The 21,445-nt window shown below is 33.3% G+C and overlaps 1 protein-coding gene across 1 annotated transcript in view; it reads right to left on the reverse strand.

The window, feature by feature from the left end:
• IL21R (interleukin 21 receptor) overlaps positions 1-21,445 on the reverse strand; it is a 274,497-nt gene that overhangs the window by 184,337 nt on the left and 68,715 nt on the right. The gene's annotated exons all lie outside the window — the stretch shown is intronic.

A 21,445-nucleotide genomic window follows, 5' to 3' on the forward strand; every position in this document is an offset into this window, starting at 1 on the left:
TATAGACCCACCTTAGCCATACCTATTCTACTCAGTCATAACATTTTTATTCTAAGAGTTCACCCCAATATTTAGTTATAACCATACTGTAGATTATTTATATATTTATGCTGAGTAGTAGATTCCTGAAATAGCATGTGAGGTTGATGATGTTTTCAAACATGTTTTCAGTACATCACCTGCTTGCTGTTTATAATTATTATTCAGACTGAAATTTCCCTATTGTTATTTTTATTGTGTTCATAAATTTAGCCTGTTTTTGGTTTAGATGTAACTTATTTAATGTTTACCATGTGTCTCCTATCCTGCCTTCAACTAGACAGTTACAAGTATAATATCCAAGCAGTTTTTAATGCTTCTATGCTAACGTTTCTGATTGGTTAAAGCATGTTTATATTTTATCCATTATACTCTCCAGCACATAAAGCTCATTCATAATATTAAGTTGCTTGGCCCATTCTGATATTTTCATACTAAATGTACAACACGTTTGTGGATTATGTTTTTGATAAGTATGTATAGAAATGTAAGAGAACTGAAATTTATTCCACTAACAATAATCAAGCCATGAATACTCTTAGCCCATATAATGACACAATCTGTATTAGACTTAGTAGTTGTTATCTGAAATAAGTTCACAATGAAACAAACATGATAATGATTATAAAGATTTTATATCTTTGAGCCCTCTTTTTGTAGAATAATCATATTTATATGGTCCTATTTTCAGTGACTTATTGTTGCATGAACACCTATTAACTATCTTATCAAGCTTGACAAAATATTTATTCTTGACCGTCTATACTACAATGCTAATGATATGCAGTATTCTGGAGAAAGTATTCATTTTTGTAATTCACCCTCTGGCCAACAAATTAAACTTCAGTTTGTATTGATATACTTTCTTCATAAATGTATTGATATTTTCCAGGATGGCCCCAGGTAGACATGGATTTAATAATCAATTTTACAGAATAATTCTATTGGACATAATCTTATCCTTATATAACTGTATAAATAAATTATGATGTATGGATTTATACAATTATATCTGAATTATCTTAAAACTATGTTAATTGAAAAACCCTGTTTCCCTATTGGAAGGGTGAGACATTTAACTGCAGACCCTGCAGTGATGAAAAATAAGGCTTCCTAGGTTTTGATTAAATCAATTAAGTTCAATCAGCTTTCCATCATACAGAGTACATTGAACATCTGCGTTGACCCACCCTTATTGTGGGAAGATGCAGGATGTTTCTATCTGTCCAAGCTTCTGCAATCTAGCAAAGCACCTGTCCTATTGTAGGCCATGATTATTCATGCCCTTTTGGCTTTAGTCTTAGTACACATTGTGCACAATCAGCTTTCATTTAGTTTTTATTTTTTTAAGAACATTTTTATTAATTTAACATATTTACAATATATACACAGAAAGGAAGAAATTCAGCATTAAATGTGGTTATACAATGTTAGGAATATACTGAATTATCAAGGTAATCTTATACAATTAGCACACTAAGAGTCTTGGTATTTCAATAGCAGCATTTCATGGCTATCGCAACTGCTAAAAGTCTTAGTATGATATATCATAGTATTGCTGTTAAATTTAAAACTTCTTTGAATGCAGGAACTGAATTTGATTTCCAATTTTTTGTAATAACTTTTCTAGCTACTGCCAGGAGACTAAAGAACAGTAGTTGCTGTTTGGCTTTTAATGATAAAGGAAGTGAAGACTCATTAGTATTATTGATCTAGTTAAAGAACAATTATCAGACTAGAACTCCATAAAAACATATGTATCTCTTCCCAATGTACATTTAGTTTTTCACAATAAATAAACATGTGTGTCCAATCAGCTTTTACATTTTACTACATCTCCAATAGACTGAAGAAGCCATTTTACTAAACTTAAAGATGTTATAGGGAGTAACAAACATTTTATGTTTATATTTCTACATAAAAACGTTCCAGTATAAACTTTAAGAAGTTTGACTAACTAATTTAAGTAACAAAGTTTTATTCTTATCATCTACTGAGTCACCCAATCCACTACTATCTAAAAAAATTATATAACTTGGACAAGCTTCCCTTGTAGGTCAATTTACCCTTGATAATTGCATTCATATATTCATACAATGGAAGAATAGTGTTCTGTTCCTCTTCACTCGTATTATCTACAAATTAATTTAATTTCTTACTGATGGATAATATTAACTGGTTAACTGATTCATCCAACTTATAATATTTCATTAAACATTCTGGTGACTTATCTTTTCCTTTTTCAAAGCAATCAGAGCATAATACTAATCCTTTCTTTTTAGTACATTCATTTAACATTGTTCCGAGTTTCCTTACATCTAGAGGTATGTGCAATGGAAAAGCACAACAATTACCTTTTTGATAATAACTGAGTTTTAAAAACATATTTCTTAACTGTTTTAAGAATTGATTTCATATATGCAGTGTCTAAAGATTGAAATGAATTTCCTTCTAAGATAAATTTTATTAACCAGATGAAGGGATATTTCTAATTAATCATATCTGATAAACATATAAGAATTTAGTAAAATCTGTTCCTGAATCATTTTCCATAGACTAGTGTATGTTCAGTATATCCAGAGTATAACAGAGTTAAAATTCACAGCAATAGAATAAGATTCTACATCTTGGAAGCTAATACCACCATGCTCCCATAATCTTATATGATTTCAATTATCAATTCTTGGATTTTCAGGATACCATAAGAATGAAGTTAACGTTTTTTTTTCTGTTTTCTTTAAAAGTTTTTTGCCAGGTATTAAAGCTATTGAATGCGATATGTATATAATCATGGGTACTATAGTAATTTTAATAAGTACTACCATATCCTCAGAGGTAAAAAAAAAATCATTCCATTTTTAATAATAAGCAACATTTTGATCATTTATTCATAATTATTAATAATCTTATTCACATCTTGATAGATTTTTATTCCTAAATATTTTAGCCCTTTCCTTTCCAATTATATTTATATTTATAATTAAAACTTACTATCCATTAGTTAAACACTAAAGTTTCAGTTTTATTATTATTAAATTTCATCAGTGATACTTCTTGAAACGTTTCAATTTCTTCATCAATTTCTTCAATTGAATTAAAATGTCATCTGCAAAAAGTTGTATTTTAGATTGACAATCTTTGTTAATTAAGAAACAATCAATGTTTTTCATTGCTTCTTATGCTATTAGCTAAGGGTTTGATAATTAATGCAAATAGTTGAGTAGACAAGGAATACCATTGCTTTCTATCTTTGTTTAAAGTGAATCCTTGAGAAATTTAATATCTAATTTTAAGATATGTGTTGGTGTCTCTATAGAGTTTTTTTAAATATTCCATTACATTGTTCTGGAAATGCAAACACTTCTAAAGTTTTAAACAAATAGTTCTAATCTACAGAATCAAAAGCTCTCTCAGTATCTAAGCTAATTAGGGCAATTTCTTGTTCATTATTTTTGCTAACTGTAAGATAGTTACTACTCTTTTTATATTATCATACATTAATCTATAAATCCTGTTTGATCTTTATTAATTAATTTATTTACTATATCTCTTAATTTTATTGCAAAGGCAGAAGTAAATGTTTTGTAGTCTACATTTAATAATGAAATGGGTGTATATGAGGAAACTAACATATTATCCTTTCCTTGTTTAAGTATAGGTGAGATTACAGAAAAATTCAATGAGAAAGGAATTATTTTATCACTCTGAATTATCCTGAAAATGTCACTCAGCAATTCTAAAATATTTAACAGAAGCAGACTATATAACTCTAAACTTAAACTACCTAACCTTGGAGTTTTACCATTTCCCCTTTTTTTTAAAGTGTATTTAACTTTTATTACAGTAATAGGCTTATTCAACAGAAATATTTGTTGGTCATTAAGTTTATTAATAAAATTTTCTCTAAATATTTGTCAATTTTGTAATCATCAGGATTATTATTTTTATCTTTATTAAGGTTCTCATGGAATTTTTAAAAAGTATATTAATATTACATCTGAAGTAAGCATATTAGTGAGAGGATTTTTGATATTATTGATTTGTGCCTTTTTGCTTAGCATCTTACTTCTGTTAGCTAATCTATGTGGATTTTTTGAAGTCCTCACATAACTGCAATTTCATTTTTCTAAAGATATTTCCACTTTATACATTAAAACTGTTTGGTATTTTGTCATTAATTTTTAACAACCTCAGTGTTATATAATCTCTTTGTTCCTCAAACTTCACTTTGTGTATTTCATCTTGTATTTCTGTCATCTCTTTACCCCAGTCTTTCATTTTATTACTAGTCCATCTTTCCATTCTCTTTTTAATGTGCATTTTTAGAGTCCCATAGTATAACTTTACTTACCTGACCATTATCATTTAAAGATAAAAAATATTGATTTTCTCCTTAACATAAATCTTAAATTCTTTTAATTTCATCGTATTTACTTGGCTTCTATAAAAAATCTGAAATGTCCTTGTATCCATTAATATATTAATATTTAGAGCACTGTGATCATAAAAAGGACAAGGAATAATTTTAAAAATAAATCACTTTATTAAGCAAATCTGTAGAGGCATAAATCCTATCAATTCTAGTTTGTGTCTCATATGTATAAGAATAATGAGTGAAGAACAATTACTTATCTTATGCTTTTACTATTAAATCAACTAAATTACTATTACTAATCCATCTAAGTACTTTAGCAGATGCCATAATTTTAGCTTTCTTCTGTTCACTTGTATCTGCTATACTAGATATGTGGTTAAAATCCCCTGGTAGAATTAAACTACTCTTCCAATGACTTTGTACTAAGTTTAAGTGATCTGTAACCACTTTTGTAACTATTCCTGGAATCCAGTAAAAATTAGCTAGAGTACATAGTTTGCTATTATATTTAATTATTAGAAATGTGTACATTCCTTTGTGAGGATTAATGGGTTCATTGACCTTAGGCATTACAGTAGATTTTCTTCAAAGTATAGCTGTTCCTTACCTCTGTTTGTTAAAAGAGGCAAATGAGAACATTTTGTAACCTAATTTATTTAAAATATTTTATATCTTTATCTATCAAGTCAGTCTCTTGCAAGAATATAATTTCTCCTCTGTTTAATTATAGATATCGCTCTAATTATTTCCTTTTGTTGCCATTAATCCATTTAATCCATTTACATTAATAGATAATAGATTAAATTTATTCATACTGTATATTTAAAAAAATATTTTAAAAGATAATATGACACATTTATCCACTATATTAATTTAATTGTATGTAAGACTCTAATGCATTTCTCCAGCACTATCTTAATATTCCACATTTTTGAATTCTCCCTTTTTACAAACTAAACTACTAAAAATTAAAAACAAGTCTACAACACTAACTTTATATATTACTAATAAAACTCAACCTATCATGGATACCAAAGTTCCACATTTACCTATCAACTAGACAAACTACTATACTATCTCTCTACCTAAAAAAATAATCAAAACTATTCAAAAGCTACAATAACTTGCAAATAACTAATATAATATTATATATATAAGTTAAAAATAATAACAGACTATCAATTTAGTTAATTATTTTATCATTTATAACTATTCCCCCATTATTACATACAAGTTTGATAACTGCCTTCCCTTAATCACAAATATTAAATAATGTAATAGTGTACTATATACCTAGTTACATAATAGTCATATAAATTATCCATTAAATATTCCTAAATTATTCACTCATTCAATTTTATTAGAACTAAATCTCTAAATAAATAAGTAGAACAAAGAGGGACCTGAAGAGATAAAGATATCTGTAAACTTACAGGTGACAGGTAATATCATACTAAACTATTATACAAAAGATAAATCAATGCACATATTATCATCATGTTAAAAGATATACACATATTTTTAGGTCTAACAAAAGCTCTGCATTAATTTAAAAGGTACAGGTGTCTATATCTCAAAATTGTGCAACACTCTTAATATGATAAATATCAAAATATTCAAAAATCCTTTAACTTATTAAACTAATTCATAAAAATATGTGCATTACTGAGGTCAAAGAGAACATCTTGCTATTTCTATGGAGTCCAAAAAATTGCGGTTTATAGTGTCTTCAACATTTACAACATGCTTAATTCAAATCCCATTCTCCCATCCTGGGTTCACCATATTGAAAAATCTACTTTACTTTCTATCAAAATGGATATAATTATTTAGCAATATAACACTCAGATTTCAGCTCTGACTTATGAAATTAGTTATTTCGGGTAGTGTTAGTGAATCTAATAACATACAATATTTAAAAAGCTTCAAAGTTTACATGAGCAAGCTTCAAATTACAGCTGTTGGGATATTTTCAAATATTTTATATGGTTTTCTATGTAAATTATATGAGATCTTGTGCATACACATTCCTGCCAAATGCAGGTGTATATAATACATATCTTTTTTATAAGCAGTTTGTTATTTAAACATATTTTTCTATACTACATATCTTTCTTATAATCAGTTTGTTATTTAAATATATTTTCTGTCTTATTTTCCCACTGATATTCTACCTTATTCTGTATAACTTTCTAAAATCTCCCATGAAAGAGCTATTTAATCATCAGCTCTCTATTAGACATTGCAGTATGTGTATATATTTCCTAACTTACTGATACTGCTCTTTTATTAATCTTACATAATAGCTATTTCATCCCTTGCATACATGCGTATTATTCATAAGATGTTTACTTTTCTTATTCTAGTATTACAAGCAATCTTAACAATATATAAAAGAATTCCAGCTTATTTAATTTTAATCTGTGTTTCAGCCATTATGAACTGCTGTTCTCATCTAAGCTTTATATCCTTACATTACAGTTTGATTACAGCATGTGAAAATGGCAAGTCACACAGCAGCTGTTAATTTCCTCTGTAAGTTTCTCATTCTTCTTAATTCTTTTAAACTGTTCTAATCAATAAAAACATCTAACTTTACTTCTTTCCATTAATATGTACAATTAAAATTAATAACAATTCAGCATAAGCTATTAACATTCAAAAAAGTATATGTCAGCAACAACTCAATATAAAACATTACTATAGCTTTTGTTTTACCAATTCTTCACGTCTAAGAAAAGAAAAAAGATGTTATTTTGAGTTAATTTTTCATATATATATATATATATATATATATATATATATATATATATATAAGAAAAAGAAAGTTCCTTTCTTTTTTTAAAGACATCAGTGATGGACTTTAACTTAGATTATTTCAAAACAGCTCAAGTCGAGAAGCAAGGCAAGCAAGAATCCAGCATTCTGGCACAACTAGAACATTCTTTGATTCTCAAGCTTTTTTAAGTGTTTCTTGCTTCATAAATGACATGTGAAAGAAATGTGTTACACAGGAACAAAGAAAACAAAATCACCAGTACTTTAACACTTCTAATTAGCATATTACTTAGATCTGACATTCATTTAACCCAGCAATACATGTACTAAGCAAAGCTGAATGAACAAAATAAAATGTTTAACTTACATAGCCTTAAAGTTACCAATTCAATTTCTTATAATTTAATAATATTCTCTCACAGGAAGTATTTGTTTAACATTTTGAAATACACTTATAAGTTTAGTTAAATGAAGTACATTAAATATTTCACTGTAAATATAATAAAACAGTAAAACTAACAATCTATATTATTAATCATGAAAAATGTTTTAGCTTAAAACATAAATACATACTTGCATATGTCTTGAAGTTTCATGTACAATATAAACCTTTTAGTTAAAGGATAAATCTATTGTTTCTGAAAATAAAAGTCCTGCAATCAGAGAATAAAAGTCACTTGTTGTTAAGCTTTTTAATCATAGAAGCAGTTTTCCAGGAAATCAGTCCACCCCGTCTCTTGAAGGATATACTGTTCCACTCCATTTCTTCAGTATTATTAAGGATTTTATTGTTGTCAGCAAATGTGGATGCCTCTTGCAGTCTGCCAAATATTTTAGTTCCATCAGAAAGAAATAATTTGATCTTTGCAGGAAACACCAAAGTGCCTTTAATATTGTTCTTTTTAAGTTCTTGATAAGTGGTAAACAGGATTTTCTTTTACTCATTACTTTACTGGAATAATTATTGTCAAATCTGATTACATATTTACCTATTTTAATGGGTTGTCTGGACCATGCTGTTTTAATTTTTGATCTTTTTCGAAGATAGACATAAACTTAACTATCAAAAATGAAAACAAAAATACTGCAAAGGTACGGCTCCAGTTTTTATAAATGCATTAAAATTCCACTGAATCCAAATTCGTTAGGCAGCTCAGCTTTAATAAAACACACACAAGTGCTTTCGCATATAGCTTCATCAGGTGTATACACTTAACTATAATTTAATGTGGTTGGGAGTTTAAATTCTTCGAAGATGGTCTCAGAGATCTATCTGCCTTTCAATTCCAAAAGATAAACTTTCAGGTAAATTTAATGTTTTATGTAGCCAGGTTGTTAAGAAGTTTATTACATTGCCTTCCTCATACCTTTCAGATATACCATACATTCTAATGATATTTCATCTCAGTCTATTTTCTAAATCATCAACTTTATCTATGAGCCACTTATTTTGTTTTAAAAAATTCAGTCTGAGACTCACCTTCAGTCATTCTCCCTTCATGATCATTTAAGGTTTCTTCCATACTGCTTATTTGTGCACTTTGTTGTTTCATAAGAATTTCTAAATGTTCCATCTTCTTTCTGGTCTCTACTTTGAAGCTTTCTATTTTGCTTTCCAGTTTGTTCATTTTAAGTAATACATCCTGTATAATAGATATTATTGACTGGATGTATTTTTAACACAAGAATCCTGAATAACATTTCTTGAGTGGCTCATGCTGAAGTCTCTTCTCTCTTAACTAAGTAGTTGAAATTCTAACAGGAAAATTATAGCTTTTGAAGATGTTGAAGCTATAATATTGTCTTTGACTATTAATGAATAAAATTAGCTAATAAGTATCTCCAAATTTTATTTTTTTATTATATTTTCTGTCAGGGAATATTTTTCAGTCACAGAGCTTTCACCAGTTGCTGTTGTCAGTTACCCATCTTGGTTATACCCCTTCATTTATTTTTAATCATAATCTCCTTTCTGAAACATTTCATAGCTTTACAACAAAACTGCTCCAGTAAAAAAAAAAGATTTCTACACATAATAGACACAGGAATACCTACGGGGGTAAATTTTTCTAGTCCTGATTAAAGAGCTTCATTTGTTCAGTCATAATCTGTTGTGTGACAATCTGCAATAACTTGGCTATGACATGACACATAGTCAAGCAGTCTCAAACCTAAATTGTTTAGTTCATAAATCTGTAGCATCTCTCTCTCCCTCTCTCTCTCTCTCTCTCTCTCTCTCTCGCTCTCTCGCTCTCTCACTCTCTCATTCACTCTTCCTACCCCTTCTCTTATATACCTTACATCTTGTGTGAGTGTGTTAAGATGGTCAATGCTGGGGGTGTCTCTGTTTCTCCTTGTTAGTTGTTTGTGATAGAAATGGGAACAGAACACAGTGATACAATCATTAAAATCAGTGTAATGCTCCATGCTTCCTTTTGGGTCATAGTTGTGAAACTTAGCTATAGGATGACATTTTCACTCTCAAGAAGCAGCTGTCAAATACTAAAAATATAGTCAGCACAACCAAGTCTGAAACAACTTTTTGAACACTTGGGATCTTGTTAAAGACAAATACAGCCTACTTCTTATATTCCCCAAGTCTGGTAGAATCTCTGGAAAACTATTTTCAACTACTTTGGGTTTCAACTCAACCAAGAGCTAATTTGTTTGGATCATAACCACTCAGTGATGGTAAAAGTGAACTTCAAAGCTGAATTTTCACTGGAAGCTAGGCCTTCTTTTTCACCCAAAATTGGGCAACACTTCCAGTAACAGTCTGCTGGTATTAACAATTAGTTATACTAAGGACTGTTATGTTCCAATACTTGGCTAGATATGGAAGCTACTGTTCACAGGTAACTATGTTGCTGCTATCTTGCCTAGCTCTTTTAATCAGTGCAGAGGGCCCACTGTCTTAAAATGGCCAATATCTTCCTACAGCCAGCAGTATGGTGACATGACATATTACTTTAAATACAATGATATTTGTAGGAGGCTGGCTTAGCATCTACTTCTTATTGTATTCCAAAGTGTACAGCAAGGTTAGCATCTCACACAATTTTAAGTGCATCTGAACTATCATTAAAGGCTGACAATGATGCTTGTTTAGTGTTACAGTCCCTGTATAGTAGAACAAGTTACCAGGACAGCTTGAAAATGCACTTCCCACAACTTCATTTAAGTATAGTCATATTCTTAAAGAATACCTCCTAACTATAACTTGGCACCTTTAAGTGTTACATGTATATACTTATCTTAGCTTTTGTGACTTTATTCTACTTGACATTTGCCTCCTCCACCCCTCCTCACAAGATTGCAACCATGCAAACACACACACACACGCGCGCGCACACAAACACACAAACACACATGCACACTGGTCTGAAGATCCTTTTCAGCCATGACCCAAGCCCTTGGGACAAGGACAATTATAAACAAAAAAAGATTACATAAAAAAATATTACATGAAGTGTAAATTTAGCAACATATAGTTCGGTATTATATTATTACTATGAAACAAACTGCAAAAGGAAATTTACAAAACATAAAGAACATATAACACCCCAGTAAAGAACTGCAGAAAGCTTTACTACAGCTATTACTCACACAACATGCTTAGATGCTGAAGTACTGAGAGCCAATGTTCCCAGGCGGTAGGTAAAGCAATATGTAATACTAGCGATAACGGTGCATGCAAAGTTAGAAAAGGTGGACAGTGTTCTGAAAGTACTCAATAAAAGTTCACCTTCCCATTCTATTATAAAATCAGCATTAGAAGGCAAAATACTTTGGTAAAATGGAATTCCTAAGTCAAAGTATGATTAAAGTTCATGAAATTAGTATTGTTGCAATCTTTGATATTGGCTAAAAGTGCTCTTTGCAGCACCCGCAATATGCCCAGTAATGACTCCTTCTGCAATTCGTATGGTGTTACATGAATTGGTAACATATCTAAATATGATTGTAAATTCTTTTTTATAAGACAAGTTGCTCCTACCACTATTGGAACTGTCTGAGTATCTTTCTTCCACATGGCTCTCATTTCGGCCTCCAGATCCAGGTATTTTATTATTTTGTGTCTCTCTGTACTCAAGACACTGTAGTCACTAGGTGTGGTGATTTCAATGATCAATGCTACTTTTGCTTCTTTTCTTGGACCACTATATCCGGTTTTCTAGCATCTGTCCTTTGAACTGTTGGTATTGGGTGATCCCATGTGATATAAACTTTATCATTTTCTATGATTTTTTGTGGCTCATGTTTCCAGTGTTTTTCAGCCACTTCAATACCATAATGTTTGCACAATCTCCAGTGTAACAGTCTCGCCACATTATTATGTCTTTCAGTATACAGTCCCTCTGCCATTAGTGCATAGCAACCAGCAACAAGGTGTATGACTGTTTCCAATTTGGTTTTACAAAACCTACATTTGTCTGTTTCTCCCACATGTTCAATGGACTTTGTAAACCAGTGTGTACTTAGCCCACTGTCTTGGGCTGCCAATATTAATCTTTCATTTCTTGATGTGAATTCACCTCTCCTTAACCATTCCTGCACTTGTTCTTGATCGACATGAGGCTCTTCCAGAAGTTTTCTATACTTGCAAGTATATTTATGTTTTATCCACATTTCTTGCCTTCTCTCCTGGTCCTTCACCTTATATTCTTTATTTTGTTATTTATCACAGACAGTTGATGCCTGTTTTTTTATCTACTTCTGGTTTGATTTCCATTCCTGCTTGACATTGATATGCTTTTGCTAAATAAAGCAGAGACATCATCTTAGATTTATTCTCCTCATGTTTGAAAACTTTCACTACATTTGGATCTTGTGAGGTCAGTAGATATGTGTGGAGTCCCACGATTGCAGATCTGTACATGTAATCAATTTCAAGGAGGTCCATACCTCCTTTGGAATGGGGAATATATCATTTTGGTATACACTGATTTTTATAAATCATTTGGTGAGCATGAAGCATCCTTCATGTTTCCTTATCTAATCTATCCAATATTTTTTTGGGACCAGTCAATCACTCCAAAACTATAAGTTAGGACAGGAAGAGCAAATTGATTTATGGCTTGGATCTTGTTCCTGGATGTTAATGCTGTTTTCAGGATTAATTTAAGTCTTCTAAAGTACTTCTTACTAAGTTTTATTCGCATTTGTTCATGTTTTATTGTTGAGCCTTCATCAATTCCCAAATATTTATACACTCCCTCTTGTTCAAGTTCTTTTATATCACATTCATGTCCCAAACTGATATGTGTGTGTGTGTGTGTGTGTGTGTGTGTGTGTGTGTGTGTGTGTGTGTGTGTGTGTGTGTGTGTGTGTGTGTGTGTGTGTGTGTGTGTGTGTGTGTTTGTGTGTGCGCGCGCGTATATGAGTGTATGCAAACATATGAGCATGGCTGTGTGTATGTTTCTCCTCCTCCATTGAGAAAAAAGTTACTGTTTTTTTTCACAGTTTATGGTTTACAGTTAACTACAACCCCACAGCAAAACAATTGTGTCCTGTGCGGTCTTCTTCATGCAATTTCTGTGCACAGTTTAGGTTTTATATATACACTGCAATTCAAAGAATACTACATTTGAAAGTTTCGTATAGTTTTTGTACATTTCACAGCTTTATTGTCTTCTTTCTGAAAAAAAAAAAGTGAAAAAAAAAAGTTGCACACTGACCAATTTGATAAATCAAAACCTGTCAGTATCTAGCAATATTTTTTACTTGACCTGGTAATACTGAAAAACTTTAATGGCTTAATATTGCCTTGGGTACTGTGTTCCAAAATTAGACATACTGTAATGAAATCTGCATAATTTTTAGGATTCTTTATACCTATAAATGCCAATGTTAATAATCATACCTTTAAGTTTAGGGTAATAAAGATGATACAGAAGGATATGAGAGGGGATGATATTAATAACACATTGGAGAATATAGAGTATGGTTGGATAACAAGATTGCAAGCAGATGTTTACCCAGGAATTAATAGCACAGTAAGTCTGAAACGTGTTTTAATTAAGAAGCAATATAAATTGCATTGAGTTGAGATCTTTTAATTGTTTTTTTGAAATGTTGTTTTTATTGGTTGGCTATGTCACATGATTGATTGCTTTTTAATATATAATTGATTCATGAAACATTTTCATTGTAGCACTGAGGAAGGGGAAACCTGAAAGCTTTGCTGTAAATAAATTTTGTGATTATATGTAACTGTGTTCTTTTTGGACATACTTTGACAGCGAAGTTACCATGCACGCAGGTGGAAATGTTTTGTACATTTAAGTTGCACAAACCTTAACTAGCCTTGTTTTATTAGGACAGAAGCAGCCCATTTTGTCTAGACCAGTCCTATGCTTAAAAATTACCAGTCTTCTTTCATGACCAGTAATATTTCAGATTGGTTAAATCCAGTTTATCATTTTGTTTAGTGGAAGCTGAAAGTTAGCTGCCCACCAAACCTAGGTTTATCACTTCAACATGTGATTAGAGTTTGTGGCTAACTTCCTTTCCTGGACTAAGGAAACCACCACAATGCAATTTGCAAAATTTACTTCTGTATGCCGTGGTGGTACAGCGGTAGCGTTGTTACCTCATAGCAAGAGGTTCTCCCGTTCGATTCTTGGCTGGGCTTGGGAGTGCCTTCTGTGTGGAGTCTGCATGTCCTCCCCGTGGTTGGGTAGCGTTCGAAAGACATGCGTGCATAAATGGGCGTGCCTTCTTTGAAGGTTGAGTATCGAGCTGGCACCTCAGCGTTTCTTAAAAATCTACTGCCAATCATTAGCGGACCAGAGTTCCGCTGTGGCGACCCCTTACCGGGAAAAGCCAAAAGACAAACAACAACAACTTGTCCATACAATGTGTTGAACTCAGTCTATCATTAAAGGCTGGTTTCAGTTTAAAATCCATGCACTATAAGCAGACTACAGAGGTAACGCAAAAATGATGAGATGGTACAAATACAGCACATTGATTATTTTTATTTCTGTCTTAATAAAGGAGTTTAATAAAAAAAATCTAGCAATAGTTGTGGAAACAGGTCAGAAAGTTATAAAATTTGAGGTCCAGGTAGAAATAACATGACAGAGCAAAACCAACAGCATTCCTTTGAAATATCTGTTGTTAAGCCTGACGTTTAATTGATGACAACCTCAGAATATGAGGAAGGATTGCACATTACAATGGCAGTGAAAGTGCAGTGCTTAAACTTATATTATCTCTCCATAAGGAAAATGTATTTTAGTTGGAGACATATTTGGTATAACACTCTTCTAAGTCGAAATAAAAGCTGAGCTACATAGGTTAAGGTTGAATACTGCACACATTAATACGTCCCACTCTGACTGTCAATAGGAACCAGATGGCAGAACATTTTCCACTTCTGTTTCCAGTCATACAGCACATACCAATTATAGTATGTTGCATCATCTCTGTCTGCAGCACATTATGGAACAAATCTGGCACATACCACTTCTAAAAAAAATAATAAAAATAAAAATAAAAAAAATAAAGCCTGTGCCTGAGACTTGTCGTTGTTGGCTGAGCTGAAACAAGACCAAAGAATGTCTTCCATTTTCATATGCAGTCTTGCTGTTGCTGAACAGACTGCGATGAATGCAGTGCACACTGCTTATTTCCTCTTCTGCCTCTTGCAAACCTTTATTGGCAGCTGATCAGCAAAAGCATGCTGTCCTACATACATTTTTGATATGCGTTGGTTAGCTTTGCTATGTTTGCAAGGCAGTGAGGAACATACATTTTTATCAATAGCACAAGCTGTTCTGCAAAATTCTGCACGAGAGTGTGATGATATTCAGGTGGGTAGATGTGAAATAGATTGTTCTGAATATGCCACATACTCTGACAGCACACATATTTTTAATAAGGTTCTGCTCATTGCTTTTATAGGAACCTAAAATATGTATATAAATGAAGATATTGCAGTAATGTTAACTAAATTAATTGAATATGGAACAGTTATTTTGTATTTGATTCTGGTGACTTTAGTGGGGATATATTTGCACAATAAATACATTACTGTATTCCTAAAAGATGCTTTCATGAAATATAACAGCAGGTTATTATAATGACATGCAGTCATTTTCTGATATTTTGTTTAATAACCATGACACCTTTAAAATATTAAGTAATTATTTGCAGGTGGGATTCATAACAAGTACTCTGAAAATTTCTTTAACATTGTCATTACAATACAGAATACAGTGATACAGTCATCAGAGTAAACACACACCTGATAAGAATGACAGCCATCTTAAGTATAAAAAGTATGTTGGCTGATACCTGTATCTAAAGAAATGAAAAGGATTTCTAACCAAACTAATGTGACACAGTTGCTTTCTGCTTATTTCACAAATTTAAGAACAATGAACTAATGCTGTTTTGTTTAATAATGCAGCCACACAGTCTTCTGTGCAATTCTTAAAGAAACAAACCATTGGCCACAAAAGATCATCACTTGAGTTTGTAAAAATCATTACCAGAAAGATCATTCCAAAGTCCAAACAGCCTTTCAGCAGAAAAGCACTACAACAAATATTCTACATGACAACCTGATCAGTAAAAAATACATAGGATAAGCTCCATACAACATGATGACCCTGCCATTTGATGTGTTTACAGGGAACACATATGTATCACAACCTGCTCCACAGTGCATCTACAAGAAAAAGTGTGTTTTGTTTTGTACTGGTAGTACGCCTTCCTGGCTCTAAATGCCAACGTGATTTCATTAAGAATAACTCCATTTCATGTAAGTTTAGGTTAAGTGGTCATGGCAGGAAATAGGAAAATATATTCTGGAGAAACTAGTAGTGAACGTGGTCCCAAGCTAAATGCTAAAAAGTGTAGTATTGTATGTATTGGCAAATAGAAAGACCCTTGTTCCTACCATATTAAGGGCATATTTGTTGACAATGGTCTCTCCTTTGATCACTACGTAAAGATATTTGTTAGGAAATCTTTCTATTTAGCCATAACTAAGGATATTTCCACCAGATCCAAAAATGTTAACATCCAAAAATGTTAACATATCTCTCTAGGTCTCCTTTGTTAGCCCTATAATTGAATACAATGCTGCATTTGTCATGTACTGGTTCATACATATGATCCAGTTTGAAATAATACCTATATAGAACACCTTAGAGCTCAGTCTGTCTTCTCAGTCTTATACAGGCTTCTGAAGTGACATCTGCTCGGCCTACAAGGCCTAAAATAACTGTGACTTGAGCAACTGCCTTTATATTCTCAGAACTGGCAAATCCATGAACATTCATATGAAACATTCACCAACCGAAACTGCTTGTGTGATAGATCTCTCACATGAAGAAGTCCTCTCCTCTGGAACAGACTCACACTTCATATTAAACAAAGTACTTTCCTCACCCTCTTCATATGTATCTAGGATAAATGGATGGGTAGCTGCAAATACATCACCAATCTCATGCCACAAACCCTCAGGGAATAGTTAACAAGTAGTGAAAATTGCAGTGGCTGGCTTACAAATAATGTACTTAATCAACAACCTATGAACTTATAAGTGCTGTTCCAGTAACTATTTTGCGGTAAAATTATTTTTTTCTATCTCTTTTGCAAGTAACATCTCCGGTAATAAATATATTTCAACAGCAATAGCCCAGAAGCACTGAAAGCCTCACACTAAGCAAGTGGACTTAAAAGGAGTCAAACTCAGGACTGTAGGATGAAGCTTGTGAATGGCTTGTAACACTAATTATCTGTGCTCTACTGCCTGATGATAGTCTATGTGTCAAAGTATGATTCACCAGAACTGAGTTCAATGACAGGGCCTGGTGAAAGCCCTCATCTTGCCTGAAGATTGCTTTAACTGTACATTGGAAAACTGTCCCTGGCTTTGCACAGTGATAGAAAATGTACCTTTTCTGGATGTGAATCCAAGTAGTCAGAGATAGATGAAGTAGGGAAATGTACTTTTTTTCCTGAGATGCAGTGACCATGGGATTGCATAAACTAGGATAATGTAAGGGGCACACCTCTGTATGTTGGGGGGAGAGGGGGAATGTGAGAAGGTTGTGTGAATCATCACACAGAAAATGCTGCTTTACATGGTTTGTGAAAGCAATCTTCTATTGTGAAGACTGCTTTCAGCAGGTTAGTTATGCCATAGTAAGTGTTGGTGAACATCGCTTCAGCACAATGAACTACAGCCCTGCTGGAGAGTGCTAATTCAACACATGTCACTGCGCAAGCGGTTCAGCTGTAAAATGGAAATGAGGCTGATTGATGATGAGTGCGAACAAACATGATTTGTAGTTTAGTTTGGAAGTTGGAGACTGAAGATGAGTCTGAAAACTGGATTACAGCAAGTGGTGTGCACTTGGTGTTAGAGAGAGCAGGAACAGTCTAGGGATCTTTAAGCCTGCTGCCATAACAGCAGTGACAGGGGAAAAAACAGTTGCTTTTGTACAGGAAGCAACTTCTAGGATAACAGCTAGCATGGGCTCATGGTCAGAATTGTTATTAGTTAAACATAATCCAGGTTTACATTTGGAATACATGCAGCAGATCTTAACAAAATTTACAGTAGACATGTTCTACCTGGATTTCACCAAGGCTTTTTGACTCAGTCTCACAGGAGATTGTAAAGAAAACTGGAAGGTTTGGGGAATTAGGACCATGGCTGAGGATCTGGACTGCTGCACAGATGAAAGGAAGGTGCTCAGATTTGAGGTAAGAGGAAGTGTCAAAAATAAGGAAAATAACAGAAGTGCTATAAGGGTCATTCCTGGATGCAGTACTCTTCTCTATGTTTAGTACAGAAATATGTATTGCAGGAATTATTATGGTGTATATATGGCTAAGCATCTTATGGTCTCAGTGACTGATTGCCTGACATTGTTCCTGTGTTCCCATATCCATATGCAAAGGACCAGAGGATAGGATTGACCTCATTCCTAAAGAAACAAAAAAGTTGGTCCACAGTCAGTGGAGAGTGGTGGAAACAGTCTAAGCAAAGATTTGGATAGGCTGACTAAGTCGGTTTAAAGGAGGCATTTTAAAGTTAGTACAGACAAATGCAAAGTGCTACATGAGGACCATTGTAGACTTTGTGTGAAGTATCAACTGGGATGGGGGAATGGAACCTATATCAACAGAGCAGGAAAAGAATTTGGGAGTTTTTATCACATCTAAACTATACCACCAGGAGCAAAGTGAGAGGACAATGGCAGCACAAACAGAACACTGGGCATATCTTTTCAGAAGGATATGCTCTCAAAGCATAGTGGTAATGCTATTACTCCAGTCCAGAGGAATGCTATCAGAAAAGGACCTGGGATGGAGGGAAAATGATATGATTAGACAGTAAAGGACTGTTCTCAGCAGAGACCACAAAAGATGGGGGGAGGGGCACACAATATTGGTCCAGAAGATCATGACAGAGAGATGTGCAGAACTGATCCCTAAAAGGAAGGGCAGGGGATAAGAAGGGACAGGCAACAAACTGAACTATGCACTGGATTTGCAAAAGTATTTCTTCATAGAAATGGTTGTGTACCCATGGAATTAGGGCTTTCAAGATAGCGTGGGTTACAAAGAGAAAGAATAAGGGGAATAACTGGAACAGAGGGCAGTTTTATGTACTTAACCAGGGATGCTGACTGGACCCATATGTCTCTTTTCAAGCACAACTCTGGAGCACTATCTTGTTAAGTGACTTGCTCAAGGTCACACAGTAGGCAAATAGAGGTAGAAAGAATCAAACCCTGCACCTGGAGTACAGGAAACAGCTCACTAACAACTCAGAGCCATAATCCTCTGGCTAACTGTTAGACAAAGACCTAGAATACTGAGTATAAGTAACGAGAAGACGAAATAGGCTGATTGTCTTCGCTGAGAAACTAATTTATTACAATGTCAATGAATCTTTCAGCTCTATATCTTCATGGATGGAAGGTAAGTCAAGTAATATCAGAGACAGTAGGTTTAACAACAAGCTATTGATTCACTGGAGATCAGTTTGTAAACTTTTTTTTTTTTCTAAATAGTGCATTTTTCTGTAACTGCAACCTTTTTTGGAAATGGTAAGGCACATGCTAGAAGTGGAGTTTGCATTCTCAGAAGCAGTCTGTCACTATTTCAGCTGGACATCAGAGTAAGTATTATTTGCAAGCAGTGTACCATTACAAGGCATCACTGTAGACCTGCTTCACTAACAGAATATAATCATTTTCTGTTTCTAGGTAAAAAGTTCCAAAGAAGCCATGTCAGTGCTTTCAGACACAGGATGTTTCTGCCTTTCTCACTGCCTTATGTTTATATGGTCTGTGTAAACAACAATAACTGCATATTCTTTTAGTACTTTTTGGGCTGCTTGCTTGGGAAGTCATCACTCAGTAATCTGCAGTTTCTGCATGATTTTCAGTACATCGTTTGATGAATGTGGTGGGCTACAGAAAGGGCTTGTTCAGTTATTCTTGATGTGAGCAGTTTGTAGACATATTTGTATTTGCTTTTTGGTTACATACTGTCTCATTATTTTCCAGCTAGGTGTTACATTTATCATATTGTGCTGTAATTGGCTTTAGTGTTCCATTACATAAACACAAAGCAGATTATTGTGAGTTTTGTGAGTTTGCCAGACTTCTTGTGGGTTTTACCAGCAACAAGTTGGTCGAAGGAATACACACCTTTTAGTCATTTACACATTACCAAGTTATGCCTGTTGTTAGGTATTGCTGGTGGTATATTGCTGGTTGAGTGTGTGTGTGTGTGTGTGTGTGTGTGTGTGTGTGTGTGTGTGTGTGTGTGTGTGTGTGTGTGTGTGTGTGTGTGTGTATGGATTTTCACTGTTTGCCTCATTTGCAGCCTTTGGATAGAAAGCTATATCTTAATGATTCCTGGTCATTTCTATGGCCTCTATGTTATTGTTCAACATCTCCATGTCTAAGACTGATCATGGTCCACAGAGTACAATAAACACGTAATGCAGACATGAGTTTTAAATCCTTGCATTGGGGGATGTAGCCAAACATGAATTCTAGATCTTTGCAATGCAAACACAAATGCAACTTGAATACCAGGACTGTGTAATGGGGTCATCACTGGAACACAAATCATGGAGCCTTGGACTGAATCCTTGAATATAAATTACTTTAGTTTATAATTCTACACTGATATCAAGAGCCTATATTCACTGTACTTAATTAAAATGTTTATCTTTATATTTAAGAATGATTATGTTTAACAGCCTGGAGTCTGCTTACCTAGAAATGTCTAGCTAGCAGGTTAGTGTCACCATTACTGCTGAGATAAATTCCCTTATTAAAAGCTTTTACATTTGAAGTAAAAAAATATATATCTTTGGCTATTCCAGTGGCAATGCTAGTGCAATATTATTTAAACAGTAACCTGGACATTTTCTTCTGCCCGTTGGGCCACATACTCTACTAATTTTCCTCGCTTGATCCGTAGTTTCTGCTGAGATACAGTCTTCCTCAATCTCACTCACAATATGCTTTCTCACCTTTTCTCCAGGTGACCTACGTTAATACACTGGCTTGAGCAACTTATCCCCCTTGTATTACTACTGCAGCTTCCACAGTGTTAGTTACTACCATTTTACATTGTATGTAAATTGTTCTTTGTTGTCTACTCTGATGCATACAGTTGTACCACCAGAGCTAAAACATGTATTTTCTTTTTTATATCCTAATCCAACTTTTTTCTTTAGTTTCATGTTAACTTTGTAAACATATCTTTTCTGAATAGCAAATCTATTACATATGTTTCATAAAATATGCAGTTAAAAAGTCCTAAGGTAAATACCCCTGCCCCCTTTTTCATGACATTAGTTAGTGTGAACATATCACCTAGAGCCAATGCATACCTCTCAACCTCTTAGTGCAAAAAATCTGGACAAAGCTTAAAACAATGGGGAGAAAAAGGGCCAAAAATAGGGACAGATTTTATATTGCTCTTATAAATATAGAAAGTTTTGTGTTAGCATATATTTTCTGAAAGATATTAAGTTTGAAATTCAAATGTATTCCACTATTTATTGGTTTCAGTCATCAGTAATGTGCCAGAAAACCACAAGTTTTATGAGGAACAGACCAAAAATATAAGACAAAAACTGGAAATTCTACAAACATCTGGATAATAAATGAAAATATGTCAATAATATTAGGCATTATAACAGCAATTTTTTGTAGAAATGTTTATCTAATGTTTAGCTATGCAGGGGAGATGTTTATCAGA

This window comes from Protopterus annectens, chromosome 12.part0 (genome assembly GCF_019279795.1).
Source record: "Protopterus annectens isolate FY-2018-M chromosome 12.part0, PAN1.0, whole genome shotgun sequence".
Taxonomy (NCBI): Eukaryota; Metazoa; Chordata; order Ceratodontiformes; family Protopteridae; genus Protopterus; species Protopterus annectens.